This window comes from Heterocephalus glaber, unplaced genomic scaffold (assembly GCF_053883595.1).
Source record: "Heterocephalus glaber isolate CG9 unplaced genomic scaffold, H.glaber_assembly_v1.0 deba00000281, whole genome shotgun sequence".
Lineage (NCBI taxonomy): Eukaryota > Metazoa > Chordata > Mammalia > Rodentia > Bathyergidae > Heterocephalus > Heterocephalus glaber.
The window spans coordinates 29,489,621-29,503,091 of record NW_028258139.1 but is presented as its reverse complement, the minus strand read 5'-3'; the positions used below and the strand labels follow the sequence as shown (position 1 = coordinate 29,503,091).

Here is a 13,471-nt window from a genome sequence, read left to right as displayed (position 1 = left end):
AGCCTTTTTCCCAAGAAAAGCATATCATCAAGCTGAATTTAAAGTAACAAGTATCTGGATGCATTATAGGACTTCTTTTTTTTTTGTATTAAATTCTTTTATTGGTACATTGTAGGTATACAACACAATTACATTTCTCATTGGGAATTGTACCTTTATATAATGCATCTTGGTTCTTATTTTTTCCCCATTCCTAGCCCTCCCTTCACGCCCTCCACCCTTCCCTATTTACAAAGACTTTATTTCCATTTTTTCCATTTCTCATCATTTTTTCCTTTCTCTTTTTTCCTTTCCCCTGTCCTTCCCACTACCCCTACCCCTTTGGACCTTTTCTTCCTGTTTTACATTATCGATTATTCATTCTAATCATTGGTACATTTTAGGTATACAATATAATGACATTCATCATTGGAAATTTGCACCTTTACATAGTCTCTCTTGGTTCTTATTTTTCACCCTTGCCCAGCCCTCCCTTCCACCCCTCCAGTCCTCCCTATTTACAAAGATTTTGTTCCTATTTTTCCATTTCTCATATTAATCCCATTACCTTCTATCCTTTCCTCTAGCCCTCCCACTTCCTTCCCCTTTGCCCCTTTTCTTCCTATTTCACATTACCATTATACATTTAGTCCTTATTTACACTTTCAGTTTCTCACAGCAGAGAAACTATTCAGTATTTACACATGTGTGTCCTATTTATTTCACTTAAGAGTATTGCCTCAATGTGCATCCACTTAGCTATAAATGTCTCTAATTTCTCATTTTTTATGGCTGAGTAGTACTCCATTTTATAAAAAAATTCGCATTTTCTTTATCCAGTCTCCAGTTGATGGGCATTTGGCCTGTTTCCAAGTTTTAGCTATTACAAACTGCGCTGCTATGAACATGGGTGCACATATATCACTGTGGTATGATTCTTTTAATTCTTTGGGGAAGATCCCCAGCAGTGGAATAGCAGGGTCAAATGGGACTTCCAGTCCTAGTTCTTTGAGGTGTCTCCATATTCATTTCCACAGTGGTTACACCAGTCTACACTCCCACCAGCAGTGGAGAAGGGTTCCTCTTTCCCCACAGCCCGGCCAGCATTTGTTATTGGTTGATTTCATGATAGCAGCCATTCTTTCTGGAGTGAAGTGGAATCTCAGCATTGTTTTCATTTGCATCTCTCGAATGACCAGTGATGTTGAACATTTTTTCATGTATCTCTTTGCTATTTCTACTTCTTTGTCTGAGAAACGTCTGTTCATTTCAGATGCCCATTTTTGGATTGGGTCTTTAAATTTGGGAGGTCTGATCTTTATAGATTTGAGATAGTAGACCTTTGTCTGAAGAAGAGCAGGTGAAGATTTTTTCCCACATTGTGGGTTGTCTCTTCACACTGCTGGTGGTTTCTCTTGCTGTGCAGAAGCTTTTTAATAAGAAGAGATCCCATTTGTTGATTATTTGTGCTAGTTCACGGGCAACTGAGGTTTTGTTCATAAAATCTTTTCCTACACCAATGTCTTCAAGGGTTCTACCTAACCTCTATTCCAACTGGTTCAGAGTTTCTATTTTAATATTTAGATCTTTAATCCATTTTGATTTTAGTTTAGTGCATGGTGAGAGGTATAGGTCTAGTTTGAATCTTCGGCAAGTTGAAGCCCAATTTTTCCAGCACCATTTATTAAAGAGGCTATCTTTCCTCCAGTGAGGGTGTTTGGCTCCTTTGTCGAAGATGAGGTGGCCGAGTGTGTCTGGCGTGGTTTCTGCATCTTCTAATTTGTTCCACTGGTCCGCAGGTCTGTTTCTTTGCCAGTACCATGCTGTTTTTATCACAGTAGCTTTGTAGTAGAGTTGCAGGTTAGGGATTGTGATACCCCCTGCCATGTCTCTGTTACCTAGAATTGCTTTTGCTATTCTGGGTCTCTTCTTGCTTCAAATGAATTTTTGGATTGTTTTCTCGAGGTCTATGAAGTATGCTGCTGGGATCTCAATTGGAATTGCATTAAATCTATATAGCAGTTTTGGAAGTATGGCCATTTTCACTATATTAATCCTTCCTACCCAGGAGCAGGGAATGTCTGTATAGGACTTCTTTTACTGAACCTCATTGTTTTCAGTTGCTATGTAAGGTCACTAAATTCTCCCTCCAAGAGCTCAGTGGAAAAGGAACATTTTCATTTTAGCAAGACATCGTCATAGTTGCACAGAGCAGATATATACAGTGGACTTACACTGCTAGCTGTTGTCATTAGGGTAGCTGACTCTTAAATATAAAGAATGACCTCAGACAAAGGACTATTATCTCTAATATATAAAGAACTCAAAAAAAAATCAGACCCCCCAAATTTAAAGACCCAGTCCACAAATGGGTATCTGAAATGAATAGACATTTTTCAGATGAAGTAGAAACAGCAAATAAATACATGAAAAAATGTTCAACATCACTGGTCATTCGAGAGATGCAAATGAAAGCAATACTGAGATTCCATCTCACTCCAGAAAGAATGGCTGCTATCAAGAAATCAACCAGTAACAAATGCTGGCAGGGCTGTGGGGAAGAAGGAACCCTTCTCCACTGTTGGTGGGAGTGCAGACTGGTGCAACCACTGTGGAAATCAGTGTGGAGATTCCTCAAAAAACTAAAACTGGAGGTTCCATTTGACGTAGGTATTTTCCTTCTTGATATCTTCCCAAAAGAATTAAAAGCGTCATACTGCAGCAACGTATGCACACCCATGTTTATAGCAGCACAGTTTGTAATAGCTAAAGCCTGGAAACAGCCCAGATGCCCATCAACTGATGATTGGATAAAGAAAACGATTTTTAAATTTTGTTATTTTTTTGTTATCTTTTATTTATTTATTTTATTTTTTAAATTGTTTTAAATTTTTTAAATTTTTTTTATTTTTTTGTTTTTTAATAAAAAGGAGTACTGCTCAGCCATAAAGAAAGATAAACTAGGGTCATTTATAGATAAATGGGCCATACTTGAGGCCATACTCTTAAGTGAAGTAAATAGGATACACATGCATAAATACTGAATTGTTTCTCTAGTATGAGAAACTGAAAGTGTAAATGAGGACCAAAATGTATAGTAGATATTTTGAAATAGGAAGAAAATGTCCAAGGGGGAAGGGAAACTAAGGAGGGGGGTGGGGAAAGGAAGGAAATGAGAAAAGAGGCAAATAATGGAAACAAAGCTTTTGTAAATAGGGAGGGGTGGAGGGATGGGGGGGGGATAAGAACCAAGATATCATATACAGGTACAAACTCCCTGTGATGAATGTGATCATTATGTACATGTAAACTGTACTAATAAACTCAGTGAATAATAAAAAAAAGAATGACCAGTGCTTGACCTCCTTGGTTGTTTTCCCTCTTAAGATACAATACTAGATCATAGCCTGATAGCCTGATAGCATTTAATGCACTTTTGTTCCATGGAACCTTTTGCATTTAAGTTGGGGTTTTTTTCGTATTTTCTGTTTGTTTGCTTTTTGATTAATGTACTTGGTCTCCCCTTTGAACTCGTCTGCTGAGGACAGAGACCTCAGGTGCTCATTGGGTATTTGCAGAGTTTGGAAATCATTTGGTACTTATCAGATATTGAATCCATACATCAGTGTGTTAGCAAATGGCATTTAAGACTATTCCTTTAGGGCCAAGTATGAAGGCTGAGGCAGGAAGATCTGAGTTCAAGCCAGCCTGAGTTACATAGTGAGTTCAGAACCAGCCTAAACTACACAGTGAGACCTTGTCTCAAACAAAACAACAACAAAAGTATTGATCTTGGATGTGTGTGGTGGTGAATATTTATAATCCCAGCACTCTGGGAGCCTGAGGCAGGAGATTCAAAAGTTTGAGACTAGCCCAGGCAACTTAGTGACCTATCTAGACCTTCTCTCAAAAATAAAAAATAAAAAGTTTTTTAAAAAGCTGGTGGTGTAGCTCAGGGTAATCCCTAGTATCACGGGGGGGGGGGGGACGACTATTCCTTTAATTAAAAATATTTGGATCTAGAGTGTAGAAAAAGAAATTGCTTTTCAAAAATAGAAAATGAGCCCCTTTATTGATCTATAAACCTAATTTCTGAAGACTTTGCACTTAATTTTTGTGTCAGAATTTCTAAGTCAGAAGTTCTCAAACTTGAGGGCCTATTAGACTCAGGACCCTCCCAGTAGAGTTTCAGTGGGTGTAGACAAGCCCAGGAATTTGCAGACCTGGGTAACTTACATTCCCAGGTTAGCTGAGGCAGCTGACCCAGGGACCACACTTTGAAAGCTGGTCCAGTCAGTATCCCTCATTGGACAGGAGACACGCCACTAGATGGCACTGGAACACTGGTTTTAGGGTAGTGCTTGGCCTTCCTGATGAATGGTTTTTGATTGCAGAATTTAATTTTATGTAAAAGACATAATCCCTAAATTACTAGAATTTAGTAGTTTGGGGCCTCAATTTTTTCCTATATAGAAAAAGTAAAATTATTGTCCATCAGACTGTTGGACTTTTAAGATTGTAACCTTTCAAGATCAACTCACCCAGAATGATTACTATACCTCTCATCTCAGTTGGCTTCATTTTCAGTTGTCCAAGTTATTCCATTTCATTTAGCAATGATGCAGGCCTTGTTGGAAAACATAGAAATGTAACTGGGTGTGGTACACACACCTGTACTCCCAGCACTTAGGCTGAGGCAGGAGGATTGCTGTGAGTTGGAGGCCAGCCTGGGCTAGTGAGTTCAAGGCCAGTCTGTGTAGCAAGACCCTGTCTCAGAAAACCAAAAAAACAAAGCAAAAAAAAACCAAACCTTATATATTTCATGAGTAAAAATAGCATTTATTCTTCTAGGTAATGGTAAAAAGATTTATATGTATTGTTCACCTAAGTATCTTGGCTTTTGTCCTACTAGTGGGCCAATTGTGTTTGGGACAATTTTAGAATGTTAAAAGTATAAAGTATACTTTCATTTCCTGTTGGCTTCCTTAGTGAGAAAATTGAGTGGTTTCATTTTAAAGAACTATTGAGAAAAATTTTGGCTGCTGTTTGCTCTCCCCCAGCTCTGTTCCCATGGAGATTCACTCCTTAAATTTTCTGTCATCCCAACACCTCCAGATTGTCTTCTTTCTACTGACTGCCTCAGCCTCAAAGTTGGCACGGTTTCTCCACATTCTGGGGTGCGTGGAAATGGTCACTTGCCGTACTCCTGTTTGCTAAGCTCTCCCGTTTGCATTGGGATATATCACCTTTTAAAATAGCAAACAGGTCACTGTTAGGTTTGTAGAACAATATGTATGATACCTGAGCACTATCCAGGTGTTTCTGGACTTTCAATTATTGGTTTTGCTTTTCTATCTTTGGAGCAGAGGCTTTGGTTGGGTTTCAGTGACCTAATGGTATGACTTCAGAAAAAAACTGCATTGGAGCCACTCAATCAGATTAAAGAATTGAACTAGCACTGTGTATCTTTGAACATTGCAAGGAATTGAGACTAATTTAATGCTAAGCAAAGATGACAACTCATGCCAGAAGTCAGACTTTTTCTGAAACATCAGGTTTTTTCTAAAAGATGTAAAATTTGATCTGGTAAGCAGAAAAAACATTTCATTGGGTTGATAATTAACATAGTTGAAACCAATTTGATTATTCCATAGATTAATTTATTATCCAGACCTTTTCTTTCTCTTTCTGTATTTTACAAGTGAAATGTCATATTTTTGCTAAATAATGTGAAGTGTCATTTACATATAGCACTGCGGTCCAATAAAAATACAGTTCAGCCACATGTGTAACTTGAAATTTTCTACTGTCTTCATTACAAAAGGTAAAGAGGAGAGATTAATATTTTTAATCCAGCATATTCAGACTATTTCAACATGTAATCAGTATGAAAGTTATTGAGTTATTTTGATAGTCTTTGAGGGGGAGCTAAAAATCATAATTGTAACACTGCACCTCACTCTGGGTAAGCCGCATTTCCTCTGCTTAGTAGGCACAGGTAGCATGTGGCTGCTGATTTAGATAATCGGGATATAGATTATTTCACTTTCCTGTGACTTGTCAGAGAAAGGCAAAAAATTGGAGAGGTAACCAAACCAATTGACTTTGCAACTTTTTAGCAGTTTTGGTTAAATCACAGTTGGTAAAACAAGATATTCTCTGTTGATTTCTTTTGTACTTGTTATTCGTCTACCACTGAAATGGTTGTATTTTAGGTTCTTGAGAAAAACCTTGTTTAGCCAGCTTAAAATGAAAAATGATCTAGTTAATATTTGCTTCTGTATGAGATGTTGTATGTTAATTTGAATCTGCATCTAGAGGATTCATATTCAGAAGCTGACGTGGTAAATTGGTTTCTTGTGGTACTGAGTAAGCCAGAGCGGTTAAACCTTTAGCTTCAGCAGCCCAAAGAGTCTGGTTGCTGTAAACAGTTAAGCCTGTCAGCAGCTGACCTTAGAAATGCTAATTTGCTTGTCCCTGGGTGCTGCCTCTGGCACTGGCTTTCTCTCTGTAGGTGGGAGTTAGGAACCTACTTTGGAGAACTAGAGCCTTTGGGGGAAAGTTCCAAACTGATGTGCTTCTTGCTTCATTTTTGCTTGTGGCCGAGCTGCAAAGGGCGCATTCCTTACATTAACTTCTTTGGAAGCCCTGTGGGGTCAGATGCCTGTTCCTAGACTGATGGCAAAAGGCAGCTGCTTTTACCTTTGGATCTACTCTTTTCCTTCATTGGAGTTTTTATCTGCCATAATGGTAATTTTATAAGTGACACGTAGTTGCATTCATCATTATTTCATTGTGCCTCTTAAACTTACTGAAACGGATTGGAAGGGATCTTTTATTAACCACGTTGGTTTTGTAATTATTACATCTGTTGTAGTATTTGATCCAGAATAAGGTATGGAGTTGAATAAGGGGGAAAAAAGAAACACGAGCTGGCAAAGTTATGCACAATTTGAAGTGAGAGCAGTGCTCTGCAGAAGGAAGGAAGGAGCGAGAATATTTATAAAATGCGGAGTTACTGTCTCTTTAAACTGGTAGAGGCTGCAGTGGTAGCTTTTACTTGAAAGATTTAGCTCTCCTCTACTTTTGGGCAGTGCTTGGACAAGCTACATGGTAGTAAATGACGGGTTCCAAATGAGGAGATTCCAAGTCTGTCTGTCCGAAACAAAAATCAGTGAAGGGCCGGTGATTTAGCTCAGTGGTTTCACCTGCCTGCTGCACAAGCGCAAGGACCCGAGTTCGATCCCCGGTACCAAAAAAAAAAAAAAAAAAGAATCAGTGAATGACTTTTTACTTTATGACCTTACAACCTGATTCTCTTATTTAGAATACCCACATCTTTTATTGTCACTACTTACCACGGTAAGGAAGCTTTTTAATAGCCAACACACAGCGCTTTTTTAGTGCCTAGTATGTTCTGAATGCTTTATGTGTTTTCATTCATCTAATTCTTACAATGCTGTGGAGTAGGTTTATAACACAGTCATTACCATTTTATGTATAAATAAATTGAGCCTTTATGGACCAAGGATTACGTACTGTATCTCTAAGGTTTTCTTCTAACCACAATAATCTGTTTTAGATTGGAAATACACATTTTAATTATTTACTCCTATTTCCTCAACACATTAACCTTTGTGAGTGTGACTTTCCCCTACTCAGTGGCAGTAAGCTCTAAGATAAGACCTCTTCTCCATTCACTATTGACGGGCTCCTCTGCTTACTGTAAAGATAGCCCTTTAAGGAGCTCTGACACATGATACCTGAGGAGGAGAGTTCCTCATGAAAACACTTTGGAGAACCCATTCTGTGCTAATTCTCATGATTGAATTCCCTGCCAAAAAGCTTTCCTGAGACTGTATGTATAATCTTGACTGCCACAAGTCATCTCCATAGATCCTTACTTACAATCAGAGCATTTGGTGTTCACTGTCCAAAAATTGATGGCTATTAATTTCTACTGATTTAAACTGGTAAGCATAGTTTACAAGAATGTTCATGTCATCCTCCCCCTCCTTATATTGCATATACTTCATTCATGGGGACTGCCTAAGTGCCACTAGTATGTGCTCTGAAATCTTTTGTCTTTGTTCACATGACTTCCTCTTCCTGGAATGCCCTCTCCATTGTAGGGCACCTATTCAGGGCACTTAAGCTTCAATGTCTTTTATGCAGATATTTTTCTCTCATCTAGACCAAACTGATCTCTTATTTGATTTCTTTTGTGTTTGCTGTTCATTCATTAAAAAAAAAAGAGTACTCCTTTGCCTTCAGTTGTCTGAAAATCTGTTTGTCACCACTAGGCATGGGTTGAAAAGGCTAGCTAGTAATGTCCTGTTTCCCCATTGAAGTTTTACCTTTGTAGTCCATATGGTCGCTGTTGTTCTGCTCAACTCTACTATTTTCACTGGAAAGGAGCTATAAACAATATATAAACAAACGGTCTGATTGCACCAGTAGTGGGCTGTACTTTACTGGATGGGAGAGCTTCTTATTATTGACAAGACTAAGCATGGGCTAAAATTCTCAAAATCAAAACATGAAGTGAATCTGAAAAAGACTCATGAAGAGGATAGCAGAAATGTTTCATACATGTATCACTGTAGTATATGTATGTATATATATATATGAAGCATATTTACTGGGTAATCATTAAATTGCTGGTAGGAAATAATTTTTTTAAAAAGCATAATATGAGCCTTAACAGTTTTCATGTCATGGATTCCTGGAAAATCTTACTTTTTGTAAGTGAACTTTACATGAACTTTATGTTCATCTAAAGTCAAGTGTGTCTATATTGAAGTTCATATATTTTAAGTCTCTCCTTTCTAAAATCCCTTTATGTTTTCTGAAGTTAATTTCACAATATTTACTATCTATTATTTGACAAGCATCATACTAGAAATTACCATATTCACAAATGTATAGGTTTTACTACAGATATTTTCCCTCTTAACAACCCTATGGAAATGAAGTAGACATTTGATAGATGGTAGCACTAAAGCTCACAGGGGTTAAGTGACTTGCTTGAAGCCACAGTTTAGTTTGGGATGATATTCAGATTACAAGTAACTTCTGTGATGCTGAATCAAATGCAGTTATGCATATATGTGCACATACACACAGAACACTTTTATATGTTCCTCTGACTTAGTTAATTTTCTATTGCTGGTACAAAATGGCCAACACCTGCAACTTAAGGAGGAGAGGTTTATTTTGCTCACAGTTTCAGTGGATTGAGTCCGTGGTAGGTTGGCTCAAGTCAGAAATGGCATGGCAGAATAGGATCACAGAAGGAAGCTGTTCACTGCATGGCAGCTGAAAAGCGGAGAGAAAGGAGCAGAAGGACAAGAATATATTCCCTTGACCCACCCCTTCCAACCAGATCCCACTTTCAAACATGAGCCTCCCAAGCAGCTAGGATTACAGATATCACCACAACTTCCTGTGCTACCCTAGCTTCTCTCTATATACACTATCTCAAGTTCCTTAAAAGCCCTTCAGTTAAGATGGAGTTTGCAAGATGTCATTAATATCTCTGCATAATCAGGACTAAGACATCCTGATTGCTCCAAATCTTAAGATAAATTCTTCCCTTAATCTGTTATCTGCTTGTAGCCTCAGTAGTCTCTGTATCTCATGCCAGGTCATCACCAAAACTACTTTGTCTTTTACTCTTCACTTCACACTTGGCTTTTCCCACTAGTCCACTAAAACTCCACACATACTAGTTTAATACTTAACCATATTTAGGTTTTTTTGGTACCGGGGATCAAACTCGTCCATATTTAGTTTTTAAGTCCAATGAATTCTTTCTGAATCTTACTTGGCCTTTCAGTAACATGTCACTTGACCAGTATTATGACTCTCTTAAAACTCTACTCTGATTTCCAGGATACCATTTTCCAAATTCTATTTGTTAATTCATTAAATATTTATAAAGCAGCCAGGCATAATGGCGGATACCTGTAATCCTAGCACTTGGGAGGCTGAGGCAGGAAGATCAACCTGAGTTCGAGGCCAGCCTGGGTTACATTGTGAGTTCAAGACTAGCCTGATCTACATAGCAAGACCCTGTCTCAAACCCCTCCCCCAATAAATTTACACATTTCTTTATGCAGATCTCAGCCACTCCAAGGTAAAAAATATCTTTATACAAATGACTGCTAAATGTAAATGTATATATTCTGGATATTTAATGTGCTCCTCTTTTCCATCTCCCAAACCAGTGCTTATATTCAATCATTTGTCACTTTTCACATGAATTAATGTAATGGTGATGTTCTGAGTTTTGTTGAAAACTTGCTTAGGACCACCCTTCAAGCTGAGTGGTATTGTGGCAAAGCTGAACAGCTCAGTGCTATAGCCAAGTGTTACAGCTCAGTGTCACAACCAAGTGCCCCAGTCTGAGGCACAGCTCAGTGTTACAGCTCTGGGTTGAGGCTATCTTGATTTGAAGACTTGAGAATCCCATGGTCACTTGAAGAAGTGGAGAAAAACCTTTATTACACCAGCAGGCTCAGAGGCATTCACATGAGTGCTCTACCAGAAATGAGAGCCTCCTTATATAGGGATCTACAGGGTCAGCAAGCATGCTCACTGAAGTGGGGGGTGGGGTGGGGGTGGAGTTACAGAACATTCCCAAAGCAGAGGGAGGCGGAGCTTAACAACATTCTGATAAGGGGGCGGAGTTTAACAACATTCTTGTGAGGGGGCAGAGCTTAACAGAACATTCTTTTGAGGGGCAGAGTATAACAGCATTCTTGTAAGTGGCAGAGCCTATCGGAACACTGAGGGGGTGGAGCTAACAACACTCCTGAGAGGTCACGAAGGTCAAACAGTTACAAAACATTTTGATACATTGGGCAGGAGTCCAGCAGCACAAACCGTTACATTTCCAAAACGAAACATGGGGAAAAAAAGCACAGCGGCAAGGCAAGGGCCTGTCTTACTATATAGTATTTCTCTATCTGTGGCACGCATCTGTAATCCCAGCAGAGGAGAGGCTGAGTCAGGAGGATCACTGTTGAGTTTGAGGTCAGCCTGGGCAACATCATGAGTTCAAAGGCAGCCTGAACTACATAGCAAGACCCTGACTCAAAAAAAGAGAGAGAGACCACTCTTCAATCCTGTCCTTCATGTTTTAGCACCCCTTTATAATATGGCCTGGGGTGCATCTCACCTGGCTCATCTCTTTCTACTCCACCAAGCTGACACTGGCGCAGCCACTCAAAAATTTGCCATTCTTCACTGAGTCACTGTACTCTGCACACACATTTAGGCCTCTGAAACAGTCCTCTACCAGAGCTTCACTCAAAGGCCAGCCCTTTGAGGTCAGCCCCACCTCTGATTATGCAGCCCCCAGCAGGGGTTTTCATGTTCCAGACTTAATAATGTTAACTGAATGAATAACTAGATCAAGAACACAATCTCCCTGTCCAAATGTCAACACAGACTAAACACAACACAGATGCCAGTTAAACTCTGTACCTTCTTCCATGGCATACTTACAGCACTGAAAGCAATCTACCAATCCAAGACCTAAGAGCTACTAGTCCAAGTGTGCAACTCAGTGGACCCTGCCCCAGCCTCCTCTTTCCCACCCATGCTCCCCACCCTTACAGAAAAACCAAGCATGGGGGGTAGGGAAGGGGAAAAATGTCCACAGGCTTCCAGTTGCTAAGGGCAAAGGGAACCGGCTCACAGTTCACCTGGGCTTCAGACTCGCACATTGGTAGCTTCCCCCCAACTGCCGTAACTGTCGCCCATTGTGACTGGGTGCAGGGAGAGAGGGAAAAACAATTGTTCTTCCAAGGGTCCTACTGGATGGGCACTAGTGTGGAGACACTTGTAGAATCTCTGCTACCTTTTCAGAAAAGGACCTTATCCCATCGTCCCTTTCTGCCTGCACAAGACAAGCAGTGCAGGGCAGCCACTCCCTGTTCTCTACCCAGTGTTGATCACCACAGCTCTCGTCCTAACTTCTGCTGCAATATGATCTAAGAAATAGAAATATGTTCTAGTTTCAGGAAAAATTGGTATGGGATTTAATTTCAAGCAAAATGCCTTCTGGGACGCTATCATGGGAAGGTATGCCTATGGGATAGACTAAAATAGATGTGTGAACCAGTTAAAGATTATGTAACATATTATACAGAAGTTGCAGATTTTGTCAGCACCCTCCCCCTGCTCTGTGTGTGTGTGTGTGTGTGTGTGTGTGTGTGTGTGTTGTTCTGTTGGAATGGAACCTCCTAGGGTTCTTAGGTAGTTCTAGAATTTGTTGAATTTGAAAAAATTGCTCTGAATCCTGACTTCAGTCTCTTAGTGCTAAGCTTGTGAGAATTTTTAGATCTTGGCTGAAACTTAATATTGACATTGGTAGTGATGTTGTCTGTTACTTTTTTCCTAATTTACAATTTCCATGTGCCTGTGTTAGGTAGTTAATAATGGGGAAAGAAAACACAAATAGTAGTTCCTATATTAGATTTCACCAGAATCATGTATCAGTCACAGTAATGCCCAGAAAACTTTTCAATCCAGGTGGATGTCAGAGAAAACTGCAGTCTAATGAGGGTTTCAGGTGCTCCACTGTGAAGCAGTTTTGTTCCTTTCCACTTCTTTTTTGGCCACCTGATTATATATTTTAGTAATTAACTTTTCACTCATACATTACAGTTGTTTGCATCTTTATTCCAACTATAGTATATAGTGTTTTTGCATCTTATTCCTACCACTCTAGACCATTGCACCAGCAGAGGAACCTTTTCAACATATAAACAAAATCCTTCACATTGTTTGCTCCGCATGCTTTAATATACTTACAGTATACTGTACTAACCAGAGCAAGTGACTGTCACGTGAGCAGGGTTCTAATGTACTGTTGTTTTATGTTTACTCAGTGGTTTGGGTTGGTCCCAGTTGAACACCATGAGAACATACTTCCCCAAATTTTGGGAAAATAATATTTGCCAAATATATTTTACCCATTAGAATTTAATAGGTGAATGAGTCTTCTCTTTGTCACTAAAAACTCATTTTCAATCTGTATCTGGAAAGAAGATGAAATCAGAAATAGAACCAGTATGGATACACTTACTGCAGGTACTGTTTATCATGGGTGAGAGTGCCCATTCTAGTGATGGTCCTGGGAAGTCCTCCCACCACCGTGCATGTGAACTGCTCCTCACAGCAAGAGGTGGAACTCATTAGAGAATTTTTCTAAGTAGCAGTAATGAACTTGGCATTGGGAGTAAGCTTTGAACTCTCGAGGTCATATGTTGAAAGTGCTCAAAACTTAAATGTTGTAAAACCACTAACTTCTTTCTTTGTTTTTTCAGTGTCTTGTGATTCATTGTTTTGACTGAACTGAGTTGGGAGTTCTGCTCTGTGTGATGTTGAGGAAGGTGACAGCCATTGGGCATTGGAACTTGAAAGGTGGCTCACTAACACGGCTGGCAGTGGTACTGTCTTTTGACAGGGTGCTCACCAGCGC

The 13,471-nt window shown here is 39.4% G+C and overlaps 1 protein-coding gene and 1 long non-coding RNA gene across 2 annotated transcripts in view; one reads left to right on the top strand and one right to left on the bottom strand.

Moving 5' to 3' along the window:
- Positions 1-13,471, top strand: part of Nsmce2 (NSE2 SUMO ligase component of SMC5/6 complex) — a 251,778-nt gene that overhangs the window by 25,902 nt on the left and 212,405 nt on the right. The window lies entirely within an intron of this gene.
- LOC110347479 (uncharacterized) lies at positions 6,462-12,285 on the bottom strand. The gene is made up of 3 exons (XR_002392145.2): positions 11,162-12,285; positions 9,204-9,297; positions 6,462-7,194 (listed from the first exon to the last, which is right to left on the bottom strand). It is a non-coding gene; the product is annotated as an uncharacterized LOC110347479 (long non-coding RNA).